The sequence below is a fragment of the Littorina saxatilis genome, linkage group LG12 (genome assembly GCF_037325665.1).
Source record: "Littorina saxatilis isolate snail1 linkage group LG12, US_GU_Lsax_2.0, whole genome shotgun sequence".
Lineage (NCBI taxonomy): Eukaryota > Metazoa > Mollusca > Gastropoda > Littorinimorpha > Littorinidae > Littorina > Littorina saxatilis.
Window position 1 is genome coordinate 3,777,281 of NC_090256.1, and position 13,847 is coordinate 3,791,127.

Sequence of the window (13,847 nt, forward strand, 5' to 3'; positions counted from 1 at the left end):
TTTTGCTTCACACAACTTGTTTCTGTTGTCCTTCCTTTACATGACAAAGACAGAATTTCTTTTTTCCCTGAAGATTTGGTTGAATGTTGAGTCCCCATTGGCTTCAGTGTTAGTAATTTTTGTTCAAGCTTATCATGTTTAATGCAACCTACCGTCAGCTCTTTACGAAATTGTGATTGTGTTCTGAAATCACATGTTTTCTCTTGTTGAACGTAGCAGGCTCCTCAAACTGTGCATCCCTGCGTACTACACGCACTGGGGCCTGAAAACTCATGGTACAAACTCCCACTAAACTTGAAAAAAGCGGATCCCCGGATGCATCATGAAGTAAATTTGCCTTATCATATATATATACCGTCAATACTGATTTTTAGACTGATCGCCTGCAATTTTCCGTATAGAATGGACAATAATAACCTACACTTGGCTGAATTTCGAAGACGAGAACACTTTGCCAGATCTTGCAGATCTGTTCCTATGCAAATTTACGGAGTACATCTACCTGATATATATCACAAGCAAATGAACTTACAAGCCCCCAACCACCATTACCTTCAGTCGACCAAGGTGATACATATATGCCCTTTGACCTTCTCTACAAATGGAAGTGGGGTATTCCGGAATAAAAATAGAAAACGGGATTGTGGGACAGCTGAATAAAATACAAGAATAACGAGTTAAAAAAATAAAGAGGTTGGATTTTTTTTTTAAAGGTATGCACATTCTTGCCAGTTACGCGATTCGAACCTGTGACCGCCGGGTCAGTGGGCTCTCTACCAATAAGCCAACCCGGCACACAGTTCTCTGGGGTGAACATAAAAAGTTGAACTTCAAATATATGCATTACATGTGAGTTCTTGAGCATGCCATGTGTCGACGTTCAGTTTTATTTTAGCATGAATATATATATGCGGGCCACACAATCAGGGTGTGGGCTGTGTGGGCACCCTCCTCTGTGTGTCAAGAGTTTAGCAGCATGCTGCATCTCTCCAGATGTTCGTCGCCTGCCTTGGTGCCTGTAGCCAGCTTGCCTCACACAGTCCAAGGAGAGAGATGTTGTAGTTCCTCATCTCCTGTGCTACCTGGATGGTCCACCCTGCTTTGTACATCGTGGTGATGTTGCATGTAGCAATTTTTGTGGTTTAAGTTCCTGGGGGTTGGAAGGGGAGTCGACGTTGCAGTTTCTTTTCGGAGTTCACTGCACAGCGTTATAAACCTTTGTGAAGGACCTTCCTCTCCTACAGTCCTAGGTCAGGTTGAGTTTGATTCATCATCAATGCTTCTTTGGAGGCCTTCCTGAGTATACGATGTTCGGAAATAGTGGTTGTGCATATATGTAGAAGGTTCCGTTAAACAGATCTTTTCTTTCAGCCATTTGTGGAAGGTTCCGTTAAACAGATCTTTTCTTTCAGCCATTTGTGGAAGGTTCCGTTAAACAGATCTTTTCTTTCAGCCATTTGTGGAAGGTTCCGTTAAACAGATCTTTTCTTTCAGCCATTAGTGAAAGGTTCCGTTAAACAGATCTTTTCTTTCAGCCATTTTTGGAAGGTTCCGTTTAACAGATCTTTTCTTTCAGCCATTTGTGGAAGGTTCCGTTAAACAGATCTTTTCTTTCAGCCATTTGTGGAAGGTTCCGTTAAACAGATCTTTTCTTTCAGCCATTTGTGGAAGGTTCCGTTAAACAGATCTTTTCTTTCAGCCATTTGTGGAAGGTTCCGTTAAACAGATCTTTTCTTTCAGCCATTTGTGGAAGGTTCCGTTAAACAGATCTTTTCTTTCAGCCATTTGTGGAAGGTTCCGTTAAACAGATCTATATTTTCTTTCAGCCATTTGTGGAAGGTTCAGAAAACTCTGATTGAATAGCTGATCATGTTTCTCTTTGATGTGTTAAGGACTCTCTCTGGACTGACTCTGACTTGCATGGACACATACACATTAAATAGCTGATTATGTTTCTCTTTGATGTGTTAAGGACTCTCTCTGGACTGACTCTGACTTGCATGGACACATACAAATTAAATAGCTGATTATGTTTCTCTTTGATGTGTTGAGGACTCTCTGTGGACTAACTCTGACTTGCATGGACACATACAAAGTAAATAGCTGATTATGTTTCTCTTTGATGTGTTGAGGACTCTCTCTGGACTAACTCTGACTTGCATGGACACATACACATTGAATAGCTGATCGTGTTTCTGTTTGATGTGTTAAGGACTCTCTCTGGACTAACTCTGACTTGCATGGACACATACACATTGAATAGCTGATCATGTTTCTGTTTGATGTGTTGAGGACTCTCTCTGGACTAACTCTGACTTGCATGGACACATACACGTCTTAATTTCTCTCTATCTTGTCCATCACAAATGTAACAACAGCAGCAAATACTGGCAAGGCGTACTTTATTCCTGCGTCTCTCTTCCCACCTCCTCTCCGCCGACCCAACCGAAGCCACAAGCCACAACATACCAAGTTGACTACATCTCCTCAGTTAGTGGAGCAAACTACAAAACATGTCCATTCTCTCTGTGTCTCAAAGTTCTCTTTCACACATGGCATGTCCAAAGTAAAACCAACTTTAGCTTGAGAAGAAGACAGACATCCAATCATAATCCTAGTAACTATTAGTAACACAACCTTCTAGGATGATATCACGTTTTATTTGCTAATGACAAGAAAGTGGGGGGGGGGGAGGGGTTAAATAGACAAGGACCTCACAGTCCCAGACGGCACGCCTTCAACCACCCGTATCAAAAGAAATGACACCTCCTTGAAACCTCCCCACTAGACCAGAGGTCAGTCAGGCGGCATATTACATAACAACACCTGCAGGCTCCCCGGGCCTGTCCCTCCTACCCAAGGTATCGGCCTACCCCAAAGAGATAAGGAAACGTGCTTCGAAGTCTTAACTGGCCAGGCAGATAATCGCGTCGGACACCTCATAATCTTCACTCAGCTCTATTCACCCAAACAGATTAGCCTATGTACATTCTTTGTTGTTTTCTTTATTTCTTCAATGATAATGTTTGTAGATCGTTAGCCAAACGTCAGTTCGACTTTTATACTGCAGAATATCTCAATCGTTTTGCTGAAAAAAGTAGTCCCCGAGTTAACGATAAATATGCAGATGACCTCTAAATTATTCAAATGTGCTCTGAGATCAAAGACAATGACCAATGACAGGTGAGATCGAGACTCGGTTGTGAAGGATAATCCATATGGTTGTGATGGATTATCCAGAATAATCCCCTCTACAGCTAACAGAGACAAATTAAGAGGCAGGTCATGGGATAAATATATATATCTTAGAATTATGATTTTTTGTTGTTGATTGATTCGCAAACTTTAACAGTAGGCTTTTACAGAATGCCTCGCTGCTTCCATTTAACGTCCATTTGAAACTATGAATCAAGTTGTCGGGACGTGAAAGGCGTTGGTTGCCCCTGTGCGCCACGGACCCCATTTTCAGTGTTTGGAAAATGTTCTCAGATGCACCCTTGCATAGCTCTCTGGGTTAGGGCCCGGTCACACAGCGCTGCGTCCTTACCACGATCACGCCGATCTGAAAAAGTTATCAAATCGGGGCATATCGCCGTCAAAACCCAGCACATGGCACTCATACCCTAGTCACATAATATAGACGCCGCTTCTGCTACGACGGAAAAGTGTCCGAGAGCGTGGCCAATCGCAGGATCTCCATGAGCGTGGTTTGGTCGGGGTGGGATCTGCTAGGTCACGAAGCTGCACGCTCTCTATACGCTTATTTTGAACTGCACAAAACAAGCGTAGCCGGGTCTGGGCGCAGTACAGTCGTGATGTAGTTTTTTTGTTATTCGCCATGTGCTGGATTTTGACGGCGAGCCCCGACTTGATAACTTTTTCAGATCGGAGTGATCGGCATGGTCGTGGTAAGGACGCAGCGCTGTGTGACCGGGGGCCATAACAAAAATCTACATCACGACTGTACTGCGCCCAGACCCGGCTACGCTTGTTTTGTGCAGTTCAAAATAAGCGTAGGGAGAGCGTGCAGGTTCGCGACCTAGCAGATCCCACCCCGACCAAACCACGCTCATGGAGATCCTCCCACGTTTGGCCCACGATTGGCCACGCTCTCCGACAATTTTACAACGGAGTAGAAGCGGCGTCTCTGTGTGACCGGGGTATTACTGTCACACAGCGACGGGGACACCAGCGCCAGCCATGCATGCCGCAATACAAAGGTGAGCGCCGGGCCTTATCCGTGTATGTGCGCGCACGCCACTATGTGTGTGTATGTGTGTTTCTGCGGGGTTGCAACACCACAAACTTCTTATGATTTCTTTTCACTTTCCATTCATGTGGCTGGCGTGGCGGGTTGGTAGTGTGTCGGACCCAAAAATTGAAGATGTTCGGCTCAAATCAAATTTTTTTTTTCAAACAGCAAATCTATCATAATCACAAATGTAAAATATAATAAAATAAAGAAAACGGACTCTTTTTTACATTTAGTCAAGTTTTGACTAAATGTTTTAACATAGAGGGGGAATCGAGACGAGGGTCGTGGTGTATGTGTGTGTGTGTGTGTGTGTCAGTGTGTGTGTGTGTCTGTCTGTCTGTGCGTGTGTGTGTGTAGAGCGATTCAGACCAAACTACTGGACCGATCTTTATGAAATTTTACATGAGAGTTCCTGGGAATGATATCCCCGGACCTTTTTTTTCGATAAATACCTTTGATGACGTCATATCCGGCTTTTTGTAAAAGTTGAGGCGGCACAGTCACACCCTCATTTTTCAATCAAATTGATTGAAATTTTGGCCAAGCAATCTTCGACGAAGGCCGGACTTCGGTATTGCATTTCAGCTTGGTGGCTTAAAAATTAATTAATGACTTTGGTCATTAAAAATCTGAAGCTCAGTTGGTAGAGCACTGGACTTGTGATCGGAAGGTCGCAGGTTCGAATTCGGGCCGGGACGGACACGGGTCAACATTATGTGCAGACCGAGAGACGGAAGCCATGTCCCACCCCCGTGTCATCACAATGGCACGTAAAAGACCTTGGTCATTCTGCCATAAGTGCACTGGTGGCTGAATACACCTAAACACGCAGACACCTGGGTAGCGCGACTCCGTTGCTGCTAGCTTTCCACTGGGAGGAAGCGACCCGAATTTCCCAGCGATGGGACAATAAAGTAATGAAAATGAAATGAAATGAAATGAAAATGAAATTTTTTTTTTTTATATAAAACGATCCAAATTTACGTTCATCTTATTCTTCATCATTTTCTGATTCCAAAAACATAAATATGTTATATTTGGATTAAAAACAAGCTCTGAAAATTAAAAATATAAAAATTATGATCAAAATTAAATTTTCGAAATCAATTTAAAAACACTTTCATCTTATTCCTTGTCGGTTCCTGATTCCAAAAACATATAGTTATGATATGTTTGGATTAAAAACACGCTCAGAAAGTTAAAACGAAGAGAGGTACAGAAAAGCGTGCTATCCTTCTCAGCGCAACTACTACCCCGCTCTTCTTGTCAATTTCACTGCCTTTGCCACGAGCGGTGGACTTACGATGCTACGAGTATACGGTCTTGCTGAAAAATTGCATTGCGTTCTTTTTCATTCTGTGAGTTCGACAGCTTGACTAAATGTTGTATTTTCGCCTTACGCGACTTGTTTAATTTTTTTAAAGAATTTTACAAATTTACTGAAACGTTTTTCACTGTTCAGTAAATTTGTGAAAAAATGGCATGCTCATTTCAGGAAATTCGCAAATTTCCTAGAATTTTTAGGAAATTTCAAATTTGTGAAATCCCTGAGTGAAACAGGAAATTTACTGAAATGTTCAGGGATTTCGCAAATTTCCTAGTTTCGAGAATTTACTGTAACATATATACGCCTGTGCCTGTGGTACGTGTGGTTCATACCACGTTTGACACGGTTCGTCAAATCCCACCAATGCTGACAGAAAACACTTCACTGGTAATATGTATGCGTTACGCCTCAGTAAGGAAGTGGGTCACCATACTTGTTTGTGCAGCTTCTGCGCTATTCTCTCTCTCTCCCTCTCTCTCTCTCTCTCTCTCTCTCTCTCTCTCTCTCTCTCTCTCTCTCTCTCTCTCTCTCTCTCTCTCTCTGTCTCTCTCTCTCTCTCTCTGTCTCTCTCATTCTCTCTCTTTCTCATTCTCTCTCTCTCTCTCTCTCTCTCTCTCTCTCTCTCTCTCTCTCTCTCTCATTCTCATTTGAAGGGGCCCTTAGACTAATTCCAATAAACTTTCCGTTTTCCACGCCGGATACTGAAATAGCTGCAGCGTGTTTAGTAGTCATAACATTACAGCTACGGTCCTCATAACACGAAGAAGGGTAGTAGGTATAGAAACAGCTTCCTAAAATGCATGATACATGTAACTAAAGTGGGTGTCTAACATGTACCTCATATATTCCTCTTTTTCCTATTTGATATTTGTAGACCTACTTCATGAGGACCGTAGCTTTTGTGTTATGACTGCAAAACACCCTGTAGCTATTTGTCCGGCGTGTTTTCCGTATTCCGTTTTCTCTCAGTCTCTCTCTCTTTCGCTGAGTCTCTCTCTCTGAGTCTCTCCCAGTCTCTCTCTCTCTCAGAGTCTCTCTGAGTCTCTCTATCCGAGTCTCGTTATCCGAGTCTCGTTCTCTCTCTCTCTCTCCCTCAGTCTCTCTCATTCTCCCTCTCTCTCTCAGAGTCTCTCTCTCTCTCTCTCAGAGTCTCTCTCTCTCTCTCTCTCAGAGTCTCTCTCTCTCTCTCTCTCTCTCTCTCTCTCTCTGTGAGTCTCGTTCTCTCTCTCTGTGAGTCTCTCTCTCTCTGAGTCTCTCTCTCTCTGAGTCTCTCTCTCTCTCTGAGTCTCTCTCTCTCTCTGGGTCTCTCTCTCTCTCTGTCTCTGTCTGTCTCTCTTTCTCTCTCGCATTCTCAATATCTCTCTCTCTCAGTTGCAGTCGTTTCATGCGCTAAGGCACAAGCGACGACATAAAAGCGACATAAAAGTTTATATTTATGCACAATGCGCCCGCTGCGGTAACCTACTCTTTTTTCACCACGGGAACAGGCCTGCGGTGGCGTGACTGTGATCCCCAGTTTAAAACCAGACCAGGTTGTGCCTTGAGACTTCCATAATTATTGTTTATGTAATATGCTTGTTTTCCTTGTTTGTGTGTGTTTTGTGTTGTTCATCGCCAGCGAAATGAAACGGGTGGGTCGTTGCAGCTGCTGCATTCAAAACAATCAGTAATGTTGCCGCAAGGCAGCTGATTGACTGAAACAGTGCCATGAATGTGCCATTGTGAAAGGGTTGAGGCTGGGATGTAACACATACACGCACGCACACGCGCGCACGGACTCACGCACGCACGTACGCACACACACACACACACACACACACACACACACACACACACACACACACACACACACACACACACACACACACTATTGTTTGTAGATTTTGTTTTCAAACTTTGTTTGTAAATCATATTTTCCTTTGTTCCTGGGTATTGCTATTCTCTACACGTTGTTGGTTCATTCAAATGTTCGGAAAATTGCCGTTTAACTTGTTTGCAAACGTAAAATAGCAACAAACAAACAAACAACTTCGCCCGCAGCTTAAGTTTAAAGGACCATAACAGGCTCTTTTTAAGGTCAGATAAAGCAGTTGGGGTTGATTTAATGATATATAGGTAAGCATCTACAGATGCAAAATCCGATCAGTAAATCTCAGGTTTTGTGTTGCATCAGTCTAATTTAACACAAAATGCATGCTCAAAAAGCGACCAAATTCGTCTGCTACGCGAGCCTTCAAATTCCCCGCGGCGGCAAGCCCTTGGCTGTGACGTCGCCAGAAGTGAAAGTAGCAACGCTCGGTGTGCGTCTTTGCTGCAGCTGTGGATGCGCGCGTGCTCCCGACATCATGCCGAGAGATTGTGCTGCTGCCGAATGTTCGGAGTTGCAAAAAAAACAAGTCGCGTAAGGCGAAAATACAATATTTAGTCAAGTAGCTGTCGAACTCACAGAATGAAACTGAACGCAATGCCATTTTTCAGCAAGACCGTATACTCGTAGCATCGTCAGTCCACCGCTCATGGCAAAGGCAGTGAAATTGACAAGAAGAGCGGGGTAGTAGTTGCGCTAAGAAGGATAGCACGCTTTTCTGTACCTCTCTTTGTTTTAACTTTCTGAGCGTGTTTTTAATCCAAACATATCATATCTATATGTTTTTGGAATCAGGAACCGACAAGGAATAAGATGAAGGTGTTTTTAAATTGATTTGGACAATTTAATTTTGATAATAATTTTTATATATTTAATTTTCAGAGCTTGTTTTTAATCCGAATATAACATATTTATATGTTTTTGGAATCAGCAAATGATGGAGAATAAGATAAACGTAAATTTGGATCGTTTTATAAATTTTTATTTTTTTTTTACAATTTTCAAATTTTTAATGACCAAAGTCATTAATTAATTTTTAAGCCACCAAGCTGAAATGCAATACCGAAGTCCGGGCTTCGTCGAAGATTACTTGACCAAAATTTCAACCAATTTGGTTGAAAAATGAGGGCGTGACAGTGCCGCCTCAACTTTCACGAAAAGCCGGATATGACGTCATCAAAGACATTTATCAAGAAAATGAAAAAAAACGTATGGGGATTTCATACCCAGGAACTCTCATGTCAAATTTCATAAAGATCGGTCCAGTAGTTTAGTCTGAATCGCTCTACACACACACACACACACACACACGCACACACGCACACACGCACATACACCACGACCCTCGTTTCGATTCCCCCTCGATGTTAAAATATTTAGTCAAAACTTGACTAAATATAAAAAGACTCAGGCTTGAGTTTTTATCCGACTGGGTAACAACTACAACGACGACAATAACACAGACAACAACTCGAAAACCAAGAACAACTACAATGTCAACAACAACAGCTTTACACTGATAAACTGTAGGTGGAACACGATTGATTTGACACGTTACAACCTTGATTTCATCTACGACGACGACAACAACAACATCAACTTAAATTCGAGAACATAATTATACGTCTTCAACAACATAGCCAACAACAAATCCGATAAAACTTCAACTACAATCACAACAGTGATCATGGGCTGCCTAATCTATTTGTTGAGTCTGGCAGACATTTTACTTCCACCCTTGAGAGAGAATGTTTTTTCCTCGTACACTTTGTGCCTCAAACCTGACTAAGAGGATACAATTCTACATTAATCCCCGATTATCAACCCAGATAGATGGGACACTTCCGTCTCAACTCGGACGCCGCTGTAAGAACGATCTCCAGTAACAGACGCTGATAACGACATCTCAATTTCCTCCTTTGGAAAAACGTGAGTCGATTACAAAACGAAATGAGGTCGTTTCAGGTCGCTGTCTGTGGACAACATCCATATTTGTTTGTTTGTTTGTTTGTTTGTTTAACGCCCAGCCGACCACGAAGGGCCATATCAGGGCGGTGCTGCTTTGACATATAACGTGCGCCACACACAAGACAGAAGTCGCAGCACACAAACTTCATGTCTCACCCAGTCACATTATTCTGACACCGGACCAACCAGTCCTAGCACTAACCCCATAATGCCAGACGCCAGGCGGAGCAGCCACTAGATTGCCAATTTTAAAGTCTTAGGTATGACCCGGCCGGGGTTCGAATCCACGACCTCCCGATCACGGGGCGGACGCCTTACCACTAGGCCAACCGTGCCGGTCATCCATATTTAACTTGTAATAGTATAAGGGTTGATTCATCTCCGCCTCTGCCTCTGCATGGGGGAGAAATGATGGGATTCATAGATGACGTTGGAACGAGATGAAAGATCTATACAATCAGAAACAGTCCATATTCGGAAATAACTGTCGGTTTTTAGTTTTTAATGCGCTGTGGAAAATGTGTATGAATGCGTCGGTGAACATTGAGCTCCAATGAGCATGGGGGTGGGGGGAGGTGGTACGGGGATGAAAATATTAGACATCGTCGACACAATTTAACCACAATAAGGGTCTTACGTTGAAACTTGAATATCATCAGGCAGCAGACATCACATTCGGTAACGGTTTTGACATTAAAACAAAACTGTCCCGGGCGGTCTTGAACATTTTTAAGCCGACTTTATGTAATAAAGGGGCTTATGTTTCACTCTGTCTCTTTGTTTGTATGTGTGTTTGTTTGTCTGTCTACAGATTAGACGTGTATCTCTCGTACTCTGGGTTCAATTGAGCTCAAGTTTGGTTAATAGTAGCTTGGAATTGTGAGGCATAGGGTGTGTGCAAAACAGTACGTTCCCAACGGTAGTTAAACGGAAGATATTAGCTTTACACGCCTTTACCCACCCAGGCAAGGGAAAACAAAAACAAATTAAAGGTTTCACATGATGATGCGCGTCTCAACTTACACTTGACGTCGAAGAAATGTGCTAGTGAGACTTGGGACCTTTATTCTCGAAGCATGGCTGCTTTTTCAAAGCATTGGTGTGTACACTAGTCAGAAGATTAAAAAAAAATTGGTTTCAGTTGTTTTCAAAGACGTTTTCAAATTAATGTGAACGTGTACGTCAACGCGAACGTCTGGGTTTTGAAACATCTGAACTAATAGGAGAGGAAGAACGAGAATTTCCGATTTCGGATTGGCCACAAACTATGTCTTGCTCGAACAAATACTCATGCAAAACTCATCATTTTCAAAACTAAATTTGACAAATAAAATATCAAATTATTTGGAATACAATTTATTTGTGTCATATGAACAATCTGCAACCAATGAGCTGTTTATAACGCGGCCAATGACCAATGTTTCGGTGTCTCAGGAAAGGACAGAAGCTGAGAACTACCAATGTTTAGAGATTAAATGCACCTGTCAATCCGACCTCAGCATTGCTCATTTGGTTTTGGAGTGTGATTTGAACTCATGCTACTTTCAACCCTTGACTCGGTTTATAAACTCGAACAGGAATTCCCTGCAAAATACCCCAAATGAAAAGTTAAGATATATATCTTTTATTTCTTTTACCTTCCCCTCTCTGTCGGTGACTACTCTCTCTCTCTCTCTCCCTCTCTCTCTCTCTCTCTCTCTCTCTCTCTCTCTCTCTCTCTCTGTCTGTCTCTCTCTCTCTGTCTCTCTCTCTCTGTCTCTCTCTGTCTCTCTCTCTCTCTCTGTCTCTCTCTCTGTCTCTCTCTCTCTCTCTGTCTCTCTCTCTCTGTCTCTCTCTGTCTCTCTCTGTCTCTCTTTGGAATTGTACAGAAACAGTTGTTGAGACATAGAAAACTGTATGCAGCCTTTGTAGATTTTCGGAAAGCGTTTGACTCTGTTCACATGGAGAAACTGTGCAAAGTACTGGATCAGAATGGCATGTGTGGAAAGATTGTTTTTGCCCTTAAAAGTATGTATACGACAGTGACAACGTGTGTTCGAGCAGGAGGTGAACTTTCAGATGTATTCATGTGTCCAGTCGGCCTAAAACAGGGTGAAAACTGCTCACCGATTTTGTTCTCATTGTTTATTACCGAATTAACGAAAGACATTATGGCAAATGGAAGACACGGTATTCAATTGTCACCGGGACGGGCGCTGTGGCGGGGTGGTAAGACGTCGGCCTCTTAATCGGAAGGTCGAGGGTTCGAATCCCGGCCGCGGCCGCCTGGTGGGTTAAGTGTGGAGATTTTTCCGATCTCCCAGGTCAACTTATGTGCAGACCTGCTAGTGGCTTATCCCCCTTCGTGTGTACACGCAAGCACAAGACCAAGTGCGCACGGAAAAGATCCTGTAATCCATGTCAGAGTTCGGTGGGTTATAGAAACACAAAAATACCCAGCATGCTTCCTCCGAAAACGGCGTATGGCTGCCTTAATGGCGGGGTAAAAACGGTCATACACGTAAAATTCCACTCGTGCAAAAACACGAGTGTACGTGGGAGTTTCAGCCCACGAACGCAGAAGAAGAAGAAGAAGAATTGTCACCGGATTTAGTCGAATTATTGATTTTGTTGTTTGCGGATGATGTGGTTTTAATCTCTGATAGTGTCATCGGTTTGCAAAACCAGCTAAATGTTTTATTGACCACCTCAAAGAAGCTTGAGGTAGTCGTAAATATGGCTAAATCGAACATAGTTGTGTTTAGAAACGGTGGCGATTTGGCATTACGAGAAAAATGGTTCTTTGGTGATAGTGAAGTGAAAGTTGTAAACATGTATAAATATTTAGGAGTTTATTTGTCCACAAGAATCTCTTTTTTCCACACTCTAAACGACCTTGCTGATCGCGCAAGAAAGGGAGTATCAGCTATCCTCAAACTTCTATGGAGTATTTGGGAATATTCTCCTGATACGTTTTTTTTAAACTGTTTGACAGTCAAATACAACCGATCTTGACGTACGGTTCGGAGGTCTGGGGACTCTCTGCTGATCAACAAATTGTTGAAAGAGTACATTTGTCTGCCATTAAAAAGTTTGTCGGTGTCCATTCGAAGTCACCAAGGCATATAGTTTTCGGTGAAACAGGACGTTATCCTCTGTTTGTGGTAACGCACATAAAGTGTATGAAGTTTTGGCTTCGATTAACTCGAATGGATGGCAACAGGTACCCCAAGAAAGTGTATAATATGTCATTGTCTATACAAAGTCAAAATTACACGACATGGGATTGTAACGTTCGTAATGTTTTGTACAAGTATGGATTTGGTGAAGTGTAGGAAGCACAAGTGGTTGGTGATATTTCCACGTTTGTAAGAGAATTTCGCCAAAGACTTGTCGATTGCTTTAGACAGGATTGGCATAGTTCCCTTGAATCACACGTGTTTTATAATGTTTATTTGTTATTTAAGCAGTCCTTGTGTATGAGTAGTTATTTCTATCAGATAAGAAATGTTCATTTGAGGAGAATGTTAGCACGTTTCAGATTTGGTATGTCACCCTTACTTGTTTTTCCCGCATATAATGAGATCAGAGTTGAATTAATAGCCTCAAAGTATTATCGGAACCCATCCATGTTTAGAATGTGCCAATTACTATCCTCTACAAATGGCCAAGTGGTAAGACAATTAGCAACGTATATTTACAAAGCTCTACGATTTCGCACTGATTCTCTGGAAAATGCACAGTTGCAAGATGCAGGTCCAGAATGTTGCTTTTTCTGCTTTTTCTGCTTCTTTTAAACATTGTTCGCTTGTATTATGTGTCACCAGTCTTGTTATGGGCCGGAGACCTAACAAATAAAATTTCCGACTTCTCTCTCTCTCTCTCTCTCTCTCTCTCTCTCTCTCTCTCTCTCTCTCTCTCTCTCTCTCTCTCTCACATAAGTTCAGATCTTTGAAATTACATTTTGTAAGGAAACTGGACGAAGACACACTTATCAAAATGTTAGCTCTTCAGTAAGATTTTAAACAGGGATGGTATTGCACCAGGAAAGCCACAGTCGCGTGTTGTTGGTTGCACTCATGAACAACATGAATTATGAGTAATGCATCAGCCAAATTAGGGGTATTAAAATGCTAATTGCTCGAGCTTTCTACCAAAATCACGAACGTCATAAAACGCGTACGACCGGAAACAATTTAATGAAAGTGGTACGAACGGACACATTTTGTCGTCAAAATCAGTACGAACGGACACAAAACTGTTTTTTTTTTGCAAATTCAATTCATCTTATGGCTCACATAGGTCCAATATCACACGCATTCGTACCTTGTGCTATCTGACGACCATTGGAACACACAGAACTTGTAGTGGGGGCCTGTTTCACTCTGACCTAACGAATGTGTACGAACGGAAACGCTGTTCGTACGAACGGAAACATGCATTTTTGTACA